The sequence below is a fragment of the Rhinolophus sinicus genome, linkage group LG12 (genome assembly GCF_036562045.2).
Source record: "Rhinolophus sinicus isolate RSC01 linkage group LG12, ASM3656204v1, whole genome shotgun sequence".
NCBI classification, from domain to species: Eukaryota; Metazoa; Chordata; class Mammalia; order Chiroptera; family Rhinolophidae; genus Rhinolophus; species Rhinolophus sinicus.
This window is the reverse complement of record NC_133761.1, coordinates 49,355,329-49,374,620: the sequence shown is the minus strand read 5'-3', so window position 1 is coordinate 49,374,620 and position 19,292 is coordinate 49,355,329. Positions and strand designations below refer to the sequence as shown.

At 35.2% G+C, this 19,292-nt stretch overlaps 1 protein-coding gene and 1 non-coding gene across 3 annotated transcripts in view; both read right to left on the bottom strand.

Moving 5' to 3' along the window:
• The window catches only part of FMN2 (formin 2), a 318,182-nt gene that overhangs the window by 35,273 nt on the left and 263,617 nt on the right, over positions 1 to 19,292 (bottom strand). The window lies entirely within an intron of this gene.
• Positions 5,759 to 5,862, bottom strand: LOC141568002 (U6 spliceosomal RNA). The gene has a single exon (XR_012491021.1). It is a non-coding gene; the product is annotated as a U6 spliceosomal RNA (small nuclear RNA).

Here is a 19,292-nt window from a genome sequence, read left to right as displayed (position 1 = left end):
CAAGATGAAAAGATATTGCAATGGAAAAAAAGTATGCCATCCAAACATTAAGCATAGCAAAGTTGACGTGGTTTTATTTCTTATCAGACAAAATAGACTTCAAAAAAAAAAAAAAAGAATGTCATCAGAGCATCATTGCATAATGATAAAAAAAACATGAAATTATCAGGAATATGTAACAATCCTAAATATGTATGAGAGTAATAAGAGTTTCAAAATACATGAAGCAAAATGTGTCTTCCTCAGTAATTGACAAAATTAGAAAATAAATCACTAAAGATATAGAAGATCTGAGTATCATCAACAAATTGAACTTACTGGCTTTTACAGAATATTGTAATCAAGAGTAGAATAAACAAGAGTACATGAAAACATTCACCAACACAAACCACATGCTGAGTAACAAAGCAAGTCTCAATAAATTTCAAAGGATTGAAACTATCTAGAATATGTTCTTTGACCACAGTGGCTCCAAATATGAAATAAAAATAACATATCTAAGAAGTACCCAATTAGGAAATTAGGTAAAACTATTATTAATAACCTATGGGTGAAAAAGTAATCACAAAAGAAATTACAAAAGATTTCTAACTGAATAAAAATGAAAACATAAAATATCAAAATGTGTGGGACCAGATACAGCAGTATCTTTATTTTTAGAGGAATTACAGAGAAATGTAGAACTTTAAAATCCTATATTAGAAAAATAAAAGTGTAAAACAATTACATAGGGATCTAATTCAAGAATACAAAGAGTAGCAAATTAAACTCGACTAAGCAGAAGAATGGGAATAATACAAGAGCACAAAACAAAAAAGAATAAAATTTACAGAAGATCAGCAAGGTGAGAAATTGGTTTACTGAAAAATATAAAATTGATAAACCTTGTCAAAAAAATTAAAAAATGAGAAAATACAAGTTATCAATGCCATAGATGAAAGTAGGGTCATCGTTACAGAGCATAGAGGCCTTAAAAGTATAAAAGGAGATATTAGAAACAATTTGATGCCAATCGATTTGACACCTTAGACAAAATGTACAAATTTCTTAAATAACAAAATTTTCTAAAACTCACAAAAGCAGTAAATATATACATAGCCCTATATTTATTCAGATACTGAAATTATTTTTAACAGTTATTTCAGTAAATAAGAAATTATTTTTGATAACTCTGTATTCGAAAATATCCCTTACCAAATACTCGTAGCCCAACATGTTTCATAGGTGAATTAACAGACATTTGATAAAGAGATAATGCCAATTTGACACTAAATCTTTCAGAAAAGAGTGGATGAGGGAACTTCCTAACTCATCTTAGAGGGCAGGGTTACTCTGATGGTGATAACAAAAACAGAAAAACAAATTTTTACCGAAAGAAGAAAGACATTTATAGACAATATCCTTCATAAACATAGGTTAAAAAAATCCTAATAAAACATTTAAAAATGGAATGCAGCAATTTCTAAAATGGATATATTATTAACAACTGGGGTTTATCTCAACAATACAAAGTAGTTTTTTAATTATTATTTTTTTCAATTACCATTGACATTCAATATTATTTTATATTAGTTTCAAGTGAACAGCATAGTGGCTACACATTTATATAATTTGTGAAGTGATCTCCTCAATTAGTCACGTTTCCACCTGACACTATACATAGTTATTACAACTTTATTAACAATATTCCCTATGCTGGACTTTAATTCCCCATGACAATTTGAAACTACCAATTTATATGTCTTAATTTTTTCACCTTTATAACTTGGCCACACAACCCTCCATATCTGGCAACCATAAGTTTTTACTTTGCATCTATGAGTCTTTTTCTGTTTTGTTTGTTTGTTTATTTTGCTTTTTAGATTCCATATATTAGTGAGATCATATGATATATGTGTTTCTCTGTCTGATTTATTTCACTTGGCATCATACACTCTATGTCCATCCATGCTGTTGCAAATGGTAAGATTTCATTCATTTTTATGACTGAGTAATATTCCATTGAATATATGTGCCACTTCTTTATCCAATCATCTATTGATGGCCACTTAGGTTACTTCTATATCTTGACAATTGTAAAAAATGCTGCAATGAACATAGGGGTTCATATATCTTTTCATGTTAGTATTTTGGATTTCTTCAGGTAAGTACCCAGAAGTGGAATTGCTGGGTCATAAGGTGTTTAAATCTTGAGGAACCTCCACATTGTTTTCCACGATGGCTGCACCAATTTGCAACTCCACCAGCAGTGCACAAAGATTCCCTTTTCTCCTCATCCTTGCCAACATTTGTTGTTTGACTGATGATAACCATTCTGACAGGTGAGGTGATATCTCATTGTGGCTTTAATTCGCATTTCTCTGATGATTAGTGATGTTGAACATCTTTTCACACATCAATTGGCTGTCGTATGTCCTCTTTGGAGAAATGCCTATTCAGGTCCTCTGCCCATCTTTTAATTGGTTTGTTTCTTTTCTTGATGTTAAGTTGTATGAGTTCTTTATAAAATTTTGATATTAGCCCTTTACGTGAACAAATATCTTCTCCAAATTGGTAAGTTGTCTTTTTGTCTGTTGATGGTTCCCTTAGCTGTGCAAAAACACTTTAGTGTCATGTAGTTCCATTTGTGTATTTTTTTGTTTGTTTGTTTCCCTTGCCAAAAGAGGTATGTTAGGGAAAAAAAAATACTACTAAGAGCAATGTCAGATAACTTACTGTCTATGTTTTCTTCTAGGAGTTTTATGGATTTGGGTCTTAAATTTATGACTTTAATCCATTTTGAGTTTATTCTTGTATATGGTTTAAGAAAGTATCTATTTTAATTTTTTTGCATGTATCTGTCCAGTTTTCCCAACACCGTTTATGGAATAGACTGTCTTTACCTGATTAAATATTCTTTGCTAGTTTGTCATAAATTAATTGACAATATTGGTGTGGATTTATTTCTGAGCTCTATGTTTTGTTCCATTGATCTACATGTCTGTTTTTATGCCAATACCATACTGTTTTGATTAGTATAGACTTATAACATAGTTTGATATTTTGTAGCATGATACCTAAAACTTTTTCTGTCTCAAGATTGTAGTGCCAAATTGGGGTTTTCTGTGGTTTTATATAAGTTTTAGGATTATTTGCTCCAGTTCTGGGTGAAATGCATTGGTGTTTTGATAGGGATTGCATACACTATATAGATTGCTTTAGGAAGTATGGACATTTTAACAATGTAACTCACCCTATCCATGAGCATGGTATGTGCTTCTATTTATTTGTATCTTCTTCAAGTTTTTCTTCAATGACTTATAATTTTCAGAGTACAGGTCTTTTATATCCTTGGTTAAATTTATTCCTAGATATTTGTTGGATGCAATTGTAAATGGGATTGTTTCCTTTATTTCTCTTTCTGATAGTTCATTATTGGTGTATAAAAATGCAACTATTTATGAATATTAATTTCATATCCTACTTCTTTACTGGATTCATTTATCAGTTCTAATAGTTTTTCTGGTGGAATCTTTAGGGTTCTCTATATAGTATCATGTCATCTGCAAATAATGACAATTTTACTTCTTCCTTTCCAATTTGGATGTGTTTTATTTCATTTTTTTGTTTGACTGCTGTGGCTAGGACTTCCAGCACTATGTTGAATAAAAGTGGTAAAAGTGGACATCCTTGTCTTGTTCCTGATCTTAAGGAGAATGTTTTTAGCTTTTCCCCATTCAGTATGATATTAGTTGTGGGTTTGTCATACATGGCTTTTATTATGTTGAGGTATGTTCTCTCTATTCCCACTTTACCAGGAGTTTTTATTATAAATGGATGCTGGATTTTGTCAAATGCTTTTTCTGCATTTATTGATATGAAAATCAATAAATTGATTTTTATCCTTTGTTTTGTTTCTGTAGTTATATAGATAACTCTATGAATGATATAAATGTCTAACCAGTATACTGTATACCTGAAACTAATATAATACTGAATGTCAACTATTATTGAAAAGTAAAAGTGCATATATTAAAATGTTTATGATTTAAGCCACCCAGTTTATGATGGCTTTTGTTGTAGCCAGAAATGACTAAGATAATGACAAAGATCTACTTTCTTCAATAAATAAATTTCAAGGAGAAAAAGTTTTAGAGGGAAACCTATCATAAAGACTTAAGAGATACTGTCTAATTATAATGATTGGAATTTCTTTACATGCTCCTTCAAACAAACCGTCACTAAATAAAAACATTTATAACATATGAACTAATTGGACTTTTGAACAAAAACGGAGTGGTGACATTAGGGCAGGGTGATCATTTTTGGGGATGAAACTGGTTGTGTTTATTTTTAAAGGGTATCTCTTAGTGATATATACTAAAATTTATATTGATGAAATCATATCTTTTGAGGATTTTCTTCAAAAATAATATGGGCAGGGGCAACTGGATTAGAGTACAGAGGAAACCAAATTGACTAAAAATTGATAATTGTTGAAGCTGGGTTATATGTACGTGGTGGTTCATTGCACAGTCTGTTAACCTTTCATGTTTTAACTTTTTCATAATAAAGAGTTTTTAAAATTACAAATGTACACTCAGTTGCATGCACACACACACATTAGTACAAAGAAATAATGGCTACCAGTGTCTTTTAAAATGGCATTCTTAAAAGGCTAGAACATTGCTTAAATGACTTCTACTGTGTATTGTTTTTGACTATGTTTCATAGATAATAAAAATAGGTAGCTTTGATTTCCTTATTTGAAATGGGCCCACACCACAAAATGAGAATTATATTCTTTTAAACTTCTCATCTGTTTTTAAGGCTGGCTTTGTCTGGAAACTTTACACATGAAGAATGACTCAAAACTTGGTTTTTATTACATCCAAAAGAGGTGCTAGTAATTATCCCTAAATAGCATTTTCTTTTCACAAGTTATGATGTGTACGGAGGGCCACATTCTCTGAAAATGAAATATTTTAAACATATTATGTTGCCTGTTATTACTATCAGTTATTTCCTACGTATGAACAGAATTTAGCCCCGGTCCAGCACTACATAAAATTTTGAATTTAAGTCCAACCATTGTGGTGTCACCAACTTTGGAGAGGATGTAGGATGAGGGCACTGCTGCTTTCATTTAATTCATCAGTGAGCAGGTATGCCAGGCACCACAAATAGCAGGGCAAAGATAATAAAGAAAAATGCCATTGAATGTCAACCATAATTAAAATGTGTATGTATATACATACACACACGTATCTGTGTGTGTATGTATATATATGTATGACATATGTATATAGTCACAGCATAGGGAATACAGTCAATGGTATTGTAATAGCTATCTACGATGTCACTGGAGTAGTAGATTGGGGGAGGGGGAGTTATCACTTTGTGAGGGGTGTAAATGTCTAATCATTATGTTGTTTTGTACACCTGAAACTAATAGTGAAAAACAAAAATAAAGTAACCCAATTAAACAATGAAAGAAAAATGTGATCGCTATTCAATTACTTCCTTGAAAAACTATTGGGTCAACAAATACAAGAGTCAAAGTACAGAACAAAGCAATTCGCCGTGTGATGCCTCAGGTTTAAAGGCTGCCAGACAATGGTGCTGCTCTCAGAATTGCATCACCATTGAACAGCTGCTCTGCTATAAAATATATGCTTCAAAAATGATAAACTCTTCCGTGATAATGTTCATATATTTACTCTTCAACAATCTGAAAGCATAGCTAAAACAACACAAGAGAGGACTTTTGTTAAAAGAAATAAATGTGGAATGTTTCATGAATCTGCGTGTCATCCTTACACAGGGGCCATGCCAATCTCTGTACTGTTCCAATTTAAGTATATGTGCTGCCCAAGCGAGCACAAGAGAGGACTTTTTGATGTCTGACAGGTTGCTGCAGAAATGATCCTGGTTATAGTAACAAGGATGCATGCACAAAAGCAATCTGGGATGAGCAATTTAAAGATGGGCTGATGTTCAGAATCATCAGTATTTTTACTTTACTTTTTATTGATTAACGTCAAAGAGACTTTCGACTCCAATTAGAGTGATAATACCATATCGTCTTTACCCACTGTCTTCTTCCTCCCGTCAACCTGACCCTACAGGGTCTGACATTCTGGTTCTGCATTTGTTCTTCGACTGCCTGGAATGTTCTTCACCCAGGCATCCACATGGCTGCCTCTCACTTCTTTTAGGTCTCTGCTTAAACAGTACTCCCTCAGTTAAGATCTTCGACAAAAAGCCAAAGTCAAATGGCAACACTGAACTCCCCTAATATCCCTGCTTGATTTTTCTCCACAGCATTTCTTCCCACCAGGAATACTAGAGATTTTTTTCTATTTGTTTACTGTTGGTCTTCCTCTGCTATAATTTATTCTCTATGTGGTATTTTTATCTTTGATATTCACTGCTTTATCCCCAGCACCTGAACAGTGTGTGGCACACAAAAATTGCTGGATAAATATTTGCTTAAAAAATGGTTTCTGCTGAACAACTGAACTAGACGCTTCTGGGGAAAAACGATTCTGGGTTTTAGGAATCTTGTAGTGGAAGAAATCTGTTAGAGCTTTTACAGCCCAAGGTTTAAGGGCAAGGGCATTAGATCTGAAGGACCAAGGTTTATTTCTGGCTCCACCGAGAGGTGATCTGTGTTGAGTTAAGTAACTTCTCTAAGTTTTGTCACCTCATGCGTACTGCTTCCTACTTCATAAGCTTCCTGTGAAGTTTAAATGAGATCAACTATGTAATGTGGCCCATGGAGTTGCCAGGCACATAATAATATCTGTAAGTGATGGTTCTATCGTCACTGGGGAAGGCGGCATGAAAGGCTCCGCTTAGGTCTTCATGGTGTGTTCACAGACTGTGAAAAGACTTGGCATTTCTTCCTCATACAGAAAGGTTAAGGAGAGCCATTCCTTTCTCTCTTTCCCATAGCCCCGTATAATTGACACAATGCAGGACCTTTATGCAAATTAAAACTGATGTTCACATGCCAGTCTCCTTGGGGACAGCAGGCTAGCACCAGAGTGGGTTAACTACCCTTACCCATCCCTCCCTACTCATCTACGCAGTTTATCTTACTTGGCTCAGAACAAAGTTTACAGTAACTCCTGCCAAGAGAATTCCTATCACTTCATTTATGTAGAAAGAAAAACATATCCTTTTACCCTGGCATCTATAAGAGATGAACAATAACAAATTATATCCTTTATTCTTGACTCGATTGCCTATGACTATCTCATATTCTGTAACATATACTTCATATACATGCACACATGTGCACACACCTAGTTAACAGACATCTCACAGTCCACAGCTAAGCGAACAAGTCTGCTGAAAGAAGTAAATCCATTTAATTCTACTTTCTCTTCCTCCCACCACAAATATAGCTGCAGTTATCAGTAAAGCTAATACACAGTTCAGATCTGTGTTGCTCTTCTTATGTCCCATTGCATCTCCAAGCTCTGTGCAGACAGATTTCAGTCTTTTATTAATTTTTCTCCAATGCTAATGCCAACAAGCCTTGGGACTAAAGTTCTCCCTCCTTGAAACAACTGCCAACATGGCAGTTCAGACTATTTTGAGATATTGCTGTTTGTACTGGTGAGTGGAAGTGAAGGGTCTGATGAGGTCATTTCTTATACACACTCTATGATGGAAGGGGCCTTTTAAGTCAGCTATTATGTCCAGACCAGTCTAGGTGGGTCTGGGGTGACTTCCTCTCTGTTTCCTCTGTAACTGTCCCTCATTTCTTCTCTCAAGACCCCTGTCCTTTTGGAGCATAACAAAAAACAGGTACTAAATGAGAGTGTACACACAGAACAAGAATTGCACAAATGTAAGGTGATGTTCATATAGGAAGAACATAAAGCATCTCAGTTTCAAACAAGAGCACGACGGTTTCAATAAACTGCCAAGGATCATCACCATAAATCTTCCCTTGCTTTTGCCATTTTTATTGTGCAATGTTGGATTTTGTAATATTATTTTTCAGAACAAATTGAAATCTCAAGAGAAAGATCTATTTTCAGTTAAAGGCTTCTACAAATAACTGTAATTTTTGGTATCCTAAATCATCGTCTTCATTTCTACCTCCTTCTTCCACCCTCCCTCCCCCACCCCCAGGAACTTACATGAAGTATAACAGATTTTATTCCTCCAATAAGGAAAAATAAATGCTTTTTGCTCATTATTAAAAGGCCTTTGAAAGGTCTTCCACATCTTCTAAAAAGCACAAAGAATACTCTCCTGCCAACCATTTTTCTCCAGGCAATGGAAAATCTGAGGAATTCAGAACGGTAAGAGGACAAACTGGTATTTCTTTTCTCTTAAAATGAAGAATTGTGGTATTTCCACCTTCAGGGTAATTGTGATTTCAAAACAGCCAAATGTTCTTAGAAAAAAAGGTACTTCAACATAAGAGCAACTATCAGCTCATTCAAAACATGGAAGAGAAACTTAAAAATCCAAGTGACACAATTTTCAAGCATGGATTAGCCCGGAGGAGACAATATAAGTTGAGACTCATTCTGATCCCTAAGACTAGGAACCAGACAACAACTATGGTCAACAGTGCTAAGGCAATTATTTTTCTCCCATCACACACACACACACACACACACACACACACACACACACTTTCCAGATTTGTTTCTAAATTGACCTCCATTCTTTCCATGCCCTGAATTCTACCTTTCATAAAAATCTACTTCACTAATTTACATAATTTTTCACCACTCCCAAATCTATTCTCTATGTATCACCCCATCATTGCACCTTCATCTCCAAGGGAATAAAAAACATTCGTCACCTCTAAATCAATACTAAGCTATTCACCTATACGGCTCTTTATTGTATCTACAACTGCTTCTTTTAGGAAAGTATCAAATCCATTGCCTCTTATTCCCAACACCTAAAAATCTCTTTTTATTGGCTTATTAGCCTGATCCTAAAAGCACATACAAATTTCATTCAAAAGTATTTCTCTCAGCTATACAGACTTTTTGAAAGACTCCATTACTTCTGTATAGTTGGTTTATAATTCAATGCTTCTGTGTCCTCACTCATTTTGAAATCTGGCTTCAAAGACCACTCTTGACACTTTTGCTCTCAGGGGTGCCTGACTTAAACCTATAACTTTTAGCAATTTTCATCCTATCTCCTTAAATAATGGAACCATTACTGGGCTGTTTATTTGAACTTGAAAATAAGAAATCATTAACAGAGCTTTTCTTTTACTCCTTTAGGTTAAACTTATGCAAATGGAATTAAATACATTATTTCCATTTCACCTTCCCAAAACTCTCAACTATGGAAGCTTTGGTTTACCTATTTCATGGCTTTACTTCATATTAATTTTAGGTTTACAGAAATGTTGAAGAAATAATATAAAGAATTCCCATATAGCCTTCACTCAGCTTCTCCTTACATTAACAACTTACACAATCACAGTGCATTTGTCAAACCTAAGAAACTAACATTGGTGCCATGAAAGTAAAGGATGCCCTTGGCAGGAGCTACTGCAAACGTTCTTCAGTGAAGTGAGATGAACTGCATAGTTGAGTAGGGAGGAATGTGTAAGAGTGCTTAGTCCACTCTGGTGCTGGCCTGCTGTCCCCTAAGGGACTGACATACTGGCACCAGTTCTAAATTATATGAAAGCCCTGTATTATCTCATAATTATGTGGGAGTAAAGGAAAGAGGGAAAGGAAATGAAATCCTACAAGGTATGCTCTCTGACTATAAAATAATTAAATTAGAAATCAATAACAGGATGATTAACAGGAAAAATTGCAAATCATTTCGAAGTAATTCACAGGTCAAAGACATTTTCTCAAGAGAAATTAGAAATATTTTGAACTGAAAATACAATGTACCAAAATTGTGGATACAATTAAAGCAGAACTTAGGTGAAAATTTATAGCATAAAACATTCACATTAGAAAAAAAGAAAGTTCTAAGATCAATAACATAAGATTCTACCTTAGAGAACTGAAGTGAAAAGTATAATTTAAGCCTAAAGCAACCGGAAGAAAATACATCATAAAAATTAGAGCAGAGATAAATGAAACTGAAAACAGGAAAACTAGAGAAAATCAGCAAAACCAAAACCTAGAGAAAAATCAACAAAACCAAAAAAAAAAAAAAAAAAAAGGCTTTTTTTGGTAGATGAATATGTCTATGTAGAAAATGCCAGAGAATATACAAAATATCTCCTGGAACTAATAAACAAGTATAGCAAGCTGAAAGATACATGTCAATATATAAAACTCAATTGTTTTCCTGTATACCAGCATAAAACAATTAAACTTTGACATTAAAATATTATATATAATTTAGTGTAGCAGAAAACCTATGGGATATCTCTATCTATCTATCTATCTATCTATCTATCTATCTATCTATCTATCTATCTAGATAGCTAGCTAGCTATATTTATGTTGTGAGGAAAACTACAACACTCTGATGAAAAAGTCAAAGAAGATCTAAATAAATGGAGAAATATTCGCGTACATGGATAGGCATCGTCAATACCAGTAAGATACCAGCTCTTCCCACCTTGATCTGATTCATGTAATCCCAATGAAAATCCTAACAAGTTATTTGGTGGTTATTGACAAACTGATTCTAAAACCTATATGGAGAGGTAAAAGACCTGGAATAGCCATCACAACACAGAAGAAAAAAGGCAAAGGTGAAAGCTCACGTTACCCAACGTCAAGGCTTCCTATAAAGCTACATTAATCAGGACAGCATTGAATTGGTGAAGAATAGACACACGCGTCAATGAAATAGAACAGAGTGCCCGGAAGTAGACTCACATAAATACAACTGACTGACTTTGGACAAGGGAACAAAGAAAACTCAATGGAGAAAGGACAGTGTTTTCAACAAATGGTACTAGAACATCTGGAAGTTTATATGCAACAAATAAACAAACAAACAAACAAACAAAAAGGAACCTAAGCACAGACGTCACATCTTTCACATACAAAAAAAGAAAAAAAGAAAAGACAGACCTCAAATACTGACCAACAACTTATGGAATGGTGGTGAAAGTGTTATATTATTTTGGAAAGGGGCAAAGGTAGTAAATAAATTAATACTTGTTAATTTAAAGGTGTTACAAATAAGAGAAATAAAGTGTATTATTTCTATGGCAGCCATGAGTATGTATCTTTACTCAGATTAGAAATCTCCCAGGTTTCCAATTGCAGAAACTGAAAATGGCCAAGGGCCTCAGCTGCTATGCTCTCAGAGTTAATCACTTCACTTGCACAGAGTCTCAGGGTTGCTCCCTGTTAGCAAGTGAGTACGGCAGGCAGGGATACTAATGCAGGTGTAATTATAGAAGAAAAAAGACTCCTCTAAAGGGCAACTCTGGCTCAAGGACTTCCCATCAGCTTTGCCAAAGCTTTCTTGTAACTGCACTGCAGTCTAAGACTTTTCCTATCCAGGCTTTCGTCCTTCCCTCTCCTCCACTGGGGTTGAACCTGAATCCAGATTTAACAGCTGTCTCAGCTTTCCCGTTTTCCCCAATAAATCCAGTTTTGGCATCTGTTTCTTGGAGAACCTGAAATAACACAAGTAGGACCATAAGAATCCTGAGAAAACAAGCAGTGAGATAGGGTTCTGGGACAGATTCACTTCCCACCCCACTATCCTCAGTGGTGTTTGGGTCACAGACAGACCCTGGGCACAATGGAAGCCATGCGTTACTAAAGATATCACCAATGTTAGCCTAAAAAACTTTCCTGGTGTGAAAATCTCCTTGCAGGTGTGATGACTCAAGCTATTGAAAATATGGTGAAAACCATGCCACATAGACAATGGAGTTGGCTGACTATTGCTAAGTCAGATTGATACTCTGTAGAGGAAAATGAGAGCTCCAGGGCTTGAATACGCAGTTCAAAACTATTAAAGGGCCTCCTTGGTAGTTTGGAAAGAGGCAGCTATCTCCTGCAGTGAAATGACAGAAACAGCAACAGAAGGAAGAGTCAATAATCAGAATTGCAGAGCTCCAGGAACATTTAAATGGTCAGCCAAGGCAGGTCAGCTAAGCTACAGTCAGAGCCCTGCCTGGGAAAATCAGAGATCTTGAAACAAGGAAAGGAGACTCCTACAGCTCTCTGAAACCTCAAGAATTTACAGAGATAGCACACTCTTCTTTAATAAGAACTAATCCTTCCTTTGTTCTAGAAGACAATGCAGAAGGCAACAGATGACCCCCTCAGAAGCTGCCCAGCTTCTCTCTAGGCTGCTAGGATAATAAGTAAGGTGTCATCCCAGCATGACCCAGCTAAAGAAGTGCTAGATCGCATAAGGAAAAGAAGAGATTATATACTCAAGGAGCTGAAAGAATGAGGTATGTAGTTGCAGGAGTCAGGGTGCCAGAAGCCTGGGCTATAATTACCAAAGTAACTGACAAGGCAAAGGGCAGCCAAGGGGGTTGAACCACAGGGAGTGTCGAGATAGTTAATAGGTCATGGCATCCTTAGGAGCAAATAACAAGGGTATTGCTTAACATCTACAACCAAAGAAAAAGGCAAGAATAGAGAAACAGGAGGACAAGGGTAGTTAATCCAATAAAAAAAGTTAAGATCCCTTGCTCAGTTCCCAGAATTGAGCCACCGTTAAGATCCAAAACCCATTGACCAAAAGGGTAGATGAGTCCCTGTGAGGAAAAATACTGAAAATCCATGGCATGTGTATATTATAATGATTCCCTTATTCCTTCTCCTTGTTCCCAAAGGAGCCTGCAGCTATCACTATTGACTGTATAGTGGAAAAAGGGAAGTATCTAGAAATTTTGAGGACTATGGGATACTGGATCTGAGCAGACGTTCACAGCTTCATCATGGCCATGCCCACTAGTGTGGGGCTTTACGGGGTCAGGCAATAATGAAACTCCGGCTAAAGAATATAGTTTGCAGTGGGCCTACTGGGTCCACGGCTCCACCCAGTGGTCAATCACCCACTTTCCCTGAGTTCACAATTGGGATAGCTATCCTAGGGCACTAGGAATAAGTTCTAAATTGGTTTCTTTGCCTATAAGGACAAAGAAAGTTTGAAAGTAAAATTGTAGATGTGCCATAACAAATAAGTACTAAGCAAAAAGAGCTGATAAATAATTATATTAATATCAGAAAAAAATGGAAATTTAGGCAAAAAAAACATTACCAGAAAAATGATAGCATTGAAAACAAGATTTAGTTTACCACGAAGATAGAGGAACTCCAAATTTGTATGTATATAATAAAAACATTTGCAAAATACATAGAGCAAAAAAATTCTGATTTATTTGTCAGTCTCTCTCAGGAGACACTGACATATCTACCATGTAAGTCTTTCCTATATGTTCTTAGTAACTGACAGATAAAAGCAGACCAAAAAAAAAACAAAAAAAAACACAATAGAGATACTGAATATTTTAGCAATTTTATTGAGTCAGTTTAAAATAATAAGCCAATAAAGAACACTATGCCTAACATTGAAACACTGTGTTTGAGTCCAGCTTGTACACTTATACATACTGACAATCTTCTAGACCATAAAGCAAATCTCAAAAAGTGCAAAACACTACTCTCATGGAAATAGTCTTCTTTTATGCAATCTTTATGTCATTATGGCAGAAAAAAAGGACAAGTTTGAAAATCCCTTACATATGAAAATGTATTAACGCACTTCTATACAACTCCTGGGTCAAAGCAAAAGTCCTAGTAAGAGCCCCAGTGGAATCCAGGTCCAGGATGTACAGAGCCCCAAACAAGATGAACCCAAACAGATCCACACCGAGACACATTATAATTAAAATATTAAAAACTAAAGATAGAGAATCATAAAAATTATCAAGAGAAAAACAACTAGTTACATACAAAGAACCCCATAATACTATCAGCTGATTTTTCAACATACATTTTTCAGGCCAGGAGGGAGTGACAGGATATATTTAATGTAATGAAAAGAAAAAAGCCCACAATCAAGACTACTCTATCCAACAAGGTTATCATTTAGAATTGAAAGACAGATCATTTCCTAAAAAATCAAAAGCTAAAGGACTACATGACCACTAAAATCAGGTTTAAGAGGAATATTTTGTGCTTTTTAAGCACAAAAGAAAAAGACATAAGTAGAAATAAGAAAATATATGAAAGAAAAAAATCTCCCTGGTAAAGAAAAACAAATAGTAAAGGTAGTGGGACAACTATTTATATAACTAGTATGAAGGTTAAAAATAAAAAGTAGTAAAATTATCTATACCTAAAATAATAAGGTAAGGCATACATACAATAAAATTATATAACAGATCAAAAACATAAAACACTGGTGAGGGAGTAAAAATATAGTGATTTCAGAATGGATACAAATTTAAGTGAACATCAACTTAAAACAGACTGCTATGTACATAGGTTGTTATATATGAACCTCATGGTAACCACAAACCTATAATAGAGTAAGAAATAATAAAAATAAAGGAATCCAAACATAACACTAAAGAAAGTCACCAAATCACAAGGGAAGAGATCAAGAGATGAAGAAATAGAGAAGAACTACAAAAGTAACCATAAAACAATTAACATGAAAATAAAAACATACCTATCAAAAATTACTTTGATGCAAATGGACTAAACACTCCAATCAAAAGACACTGCCTACAAGACACGCACTTCAAAAAAAAAAAAGAAAGAAAAAAAAAAAAAGACGCACTTCAGAACTAAAGACACATGTACTGAAAGTGAAGGAATGGCTAAAGATATTCCATACAAATGGAAAGAAACAAAAAAAGCTGGAGTAGCAATACTTACATCAGACAAAATAAACTTTAAAACAAAGGCTGTAACAAGAGAACAAAAGGGCATTATATAATGATAAAGGGATCAATCCAACAAGAGGATATGACACTTATAAATATCTACGCACCCATCATAGGAGCACCTAAATGAATAAAGCAAATATTAACAGAAATAAAGAGAGAAGTTGATAGTATTAAAATAATAGTAGGGGATTTGAACACCTCACTTATAACAATGAATAGTTCACACAAACAGATAGTCAATAAGGAAATACTGGTCTTAAATGACACATTATACCAAAAGATCTCAATAGACAAAATATTTCATCCAAAGCCAGTAGAATACACATTATTTTCAAGTACACATGAAACAATCTAACAGGATAGACCACATGTTCAGCCACAAAAAAGACAATAAATTTATGAAGACTGAAATCACATCAAGCTTCTCTTATGAACACGATGGTGTGACAATAGAAATCAACCGCAATAAAAAATGGAAAAAATTAAATTATGTGGAGCATAAACAACATGCTACTAAACAACCAATGGGTCAATGAAGAAATCAAATAGAAAATAGAAAAATACCTCCAGACAAATGAAAATGAAAACAACATTCCAAAATCTATGGGTGCATCAAAAGCAGTTCTAAGATGGAAGTTTATAGTGACACAGGCCTACCTTAAGAAACAAGAAAAATCTCAAATAAACAATCTAATCTTACACCTAAAGGAACTGAAAAAGAAAAACAAAACAAAAAAAACACAAAAAACAAAAAACAAAAACAATGCCCAAAGTTAGTAGAAAAAAGAAAATAATAAAGATCACAGTGGAAATAAATAAAATAGTGAAAAAAATAGAAAAGATCAATGAAACTAAGAATAAGTTCTTTGAAAAGACAAACAAAATTGATAAAACTTTACCCTGAGTCATCAAAACATGTGAGGGCCCAAATAAATACAATCAGAAATTAAAAAAGAAGTTACAACGAATAGCACAGATATGCAAAGGATCATAAGAGACTGCTATGAACCATTTGGATAACCCAGGAGAAATGGGTAAATTCCTAGAAATATACAATTGTTGGTGACTGAATCAGAAACAAATAGTAAATCTGAACAGACTGATTATGAGTAAAGTAATAGAATCAGTAATCGAAAAACTACCAACAAACAACAGTCCAGGACCAGATGGCTTCACAGGTGAATTCTCCCAAGCATTCAAAAATTTAACACCAATCTTTCTCAATCCGCTCCAAAAAATTGAAGAGGAAGGAATGCTTCCAAACTCATTCAGCATTATCCTGATACCAAAACCAGACAAAGAGGGAGAGCAGAATTTCGAGGAAGCTGGAGAAGCTATGAAGCAAAGACTATTTGAGGGAAATGTATCTTGTATGGGACAATCTTGTGGGCCTCGTTGAGGTTGGAAGTGTTTTGAGGACAGGGATGTACCTTAATAAACTCTGCAGTTCATATACTGGTTATCACAATGTCTTTACCTATATTAATCATTCAAGTATTTACTGCATCACACTGCAAAATTCAAGCCTACTTCTAATTAAATGCTCATTATCCCCACGTTCTTGGAGTATCATACATAACACTTCACTTAGAAGTTAAGATATCTAAAATGCTCACAGTTTCAACTTTACACACACAGTGGAGATACTATGTAAAAGTCAATACTATAAAAGCCATTGCACAATAAGCTATATTTCCAAGGTCAGGTGGAACCTTCAGGATCAAACATTTTTTTCCAGCTATTTCTTCAAAACTGGGTGCTTCCTGCTCAATGTGGCATAAACCCTTTTTAATGCTGTGTGTTAATCCAAAGCATTTGTAATTTTCAGTAGACATATGGAATAGACATATAGACCAGCAATTTCTTCTGAAATATAACCGATTTCCCATTGGTTTTAAATACCTGTACTACTACTGGTGGGCTCCACTTTTAGATGTAAGGCTTTCCGAACAGAGTCAAAATAACATACTGGTATGAGCGTACAAACTGTTTTGTTTCTTTTGTTTTATTTCTCACTGACATAGTTAAAAGTGACAACAGCACATATCCATGCAAATATCAGCATAAATGCCTTGGATTTATATTTTACCATATAATTTACAAAGTATTTTAAAATGTATTGCTAGTTTTATTCTGACATGGTTATTGAGTGTCAGGAAGGGCAGGAACATGATAAGAAATGAGTTATGGACTATTATTTGGCAGAATTAAACAGAAGCAAAACATCCCTAAAATACCAGTATGTCATTCATTTGGACTTTAAAATTGCATAATTGAATCCTACAGTTGTACAAGAGACACATAATATTCAACTTTTAAGGTGGCTTGAATTCCATGCTTGGTTTTGTGCTACCTCACTGCCTGATGCTGAGAAAGTAATTTAACAGAAGTAAAATTCTCTCCATTTCTGCCTCTGCAAAATGGGTGCTATGAATTACCCTACCCAGTCCTTGTAGGAACATTGTGAGAACCAGTGGGCTATGGTCCCCAAAGCCCTCCCATTTCTCACCTTAGTTATAGATACAGCATGTACAGAAGATACAATCTCTTTTTTGTGACAATGGCAATACAAACATTGCAAAGCTCCCGTCAGGAGTAGTGTAGTAGTGACTCATCACAACCAAGTCCATGGAAACCTAAATGTCACCCTGAGGTCAACTCAGAGATCTGAGGCTGGAAAAAGACAGTTCTGGCATTTTAAAAATGTACTTTCAGTGCTTGGATAAATCTTTGCTTCACTAGCCCAACAATATTTGTAAGATATTCCTGGCATGTTTCAAACTGCATAGCATTGCCACACTGAGTGGAATACTTTTTTTTCTAAGAGCGAGCAGAGAGCCTCATGGCAGTTGTTGAAGTGGAAAACAAGAACTACCATAGAAGTATTTGCAAGCTGATTAGATTCTTTGGCCTCCTAACATTTTTGAAGACACTAATGCAGTCTGAAACATAAAGACTGACATATCAATGAAATCATATGGTTCTTGACTTTTTCTGTCTGACTTATTTCACTTAGCATAATAATCTCAAGTTCCATCCATGTTGTCGCAAACGGCACTATTTTATCTTTTCTTACGGCAGAGTAGTATTCCACTGTGTCTATAAACCACACATATAAAACTGAAAACAACAAAGGAACAAGACAAACAAATAAAGAAACAAAAACTCATAGACACAGACAATAGCTTAGTGGTTGCCAGAGGGTAAGGGGGGAGAGGGTAGTAGATGAGGTAAAAGGGATCAATTATATGGTGATGGAAGGAGAACTGACTCTGGGTGGTGAACACACAATGTGAGATATAGATGATGTAATACAGAATTGTATGCCTGAAACCTATGCAATTTTACTAACCACTGTCACACCAATAAACTTTAATTAGAAAAAAAAATGTCACGCCATTTCTAGTCCATATCTGTAGAGCCTATCTCCTATGCTTTTTGATTAAAACAAACAAACAAAGAAACAAACAAACAAACAAACAAAGTGCCATCCAGGAGACACCATTGTAAGGTAATATAAACCACTGGATAACTGACATCCTTCCTCTATTGTGTTATCTGGCCTGAAGATACCCCTCTAATTTTTCAACTGTTTTCCCATTCTTTTTCTCTCAGAAGAAATATGTCCTTCTTCTCCAATAATGCCAATCAGGACCAACCTCTATCAGCCATTTCTAGGCCCATTTTAAGCCTAACAAATCCAAGAGGCAAAGTTGCAGAGGGTGAGCTAAAGCTGCCCATGATGAACCAAGCACCATGGTCAACCTATGAGCATTCACCATTAAAATCAATCAGCCAAGGACTCTCTCTAGTTCTTGTACGACTGTTATGAGCCTGCAGTCTACCCTTCCTCCATGATAGGTATGCTTGTCTTCCTAAGTACAAGCCCCTCCAAGCTCAAATCCCTTTCTTTTCCTTGTACCTGTGTCCCATGGACTAGAGTTGCATAATACCCACCATTGACCGGCTCTATAAGACCCATTTGTAAGCCCTCTGGATTCCTGCATGTTTGGGGATTTGGGAAGACATATTTATGGCCCCACGCCTTATTTCTCCAAAAAATATGTTGCTATTTTTTCTTAATAACAGCATGGCTTTACCTAGACGACACCATGTCACCAAAAAGGTTCTTCAGTGAATCCATACATCTCCATCTCCTACCCTCCCAGATTCAGGAAGTAAAGAAAGGGAGTCTCCCTATTTCTTAGCCTCCAGTACCCTTCCCAACCACTGTTTAGCCATGACTAAGCCATATCTTTTTTGAAATTCATGACATCACTTACAGTTCCTCAACCCCTTTCATGATTCTTCAAACCGCCTCATGACCACCAGCAATTAGATCAGCTTTCTTCTGCCTTGGGGCTAATATTAGTAACTGTCTACCCTAAAAAACAGATTATTGCTCCAGTTCTGGCCCTTAATATATCTATATCTTCAGGTTTAACAATCAAAAGTGACTTGAAAACACTGACCA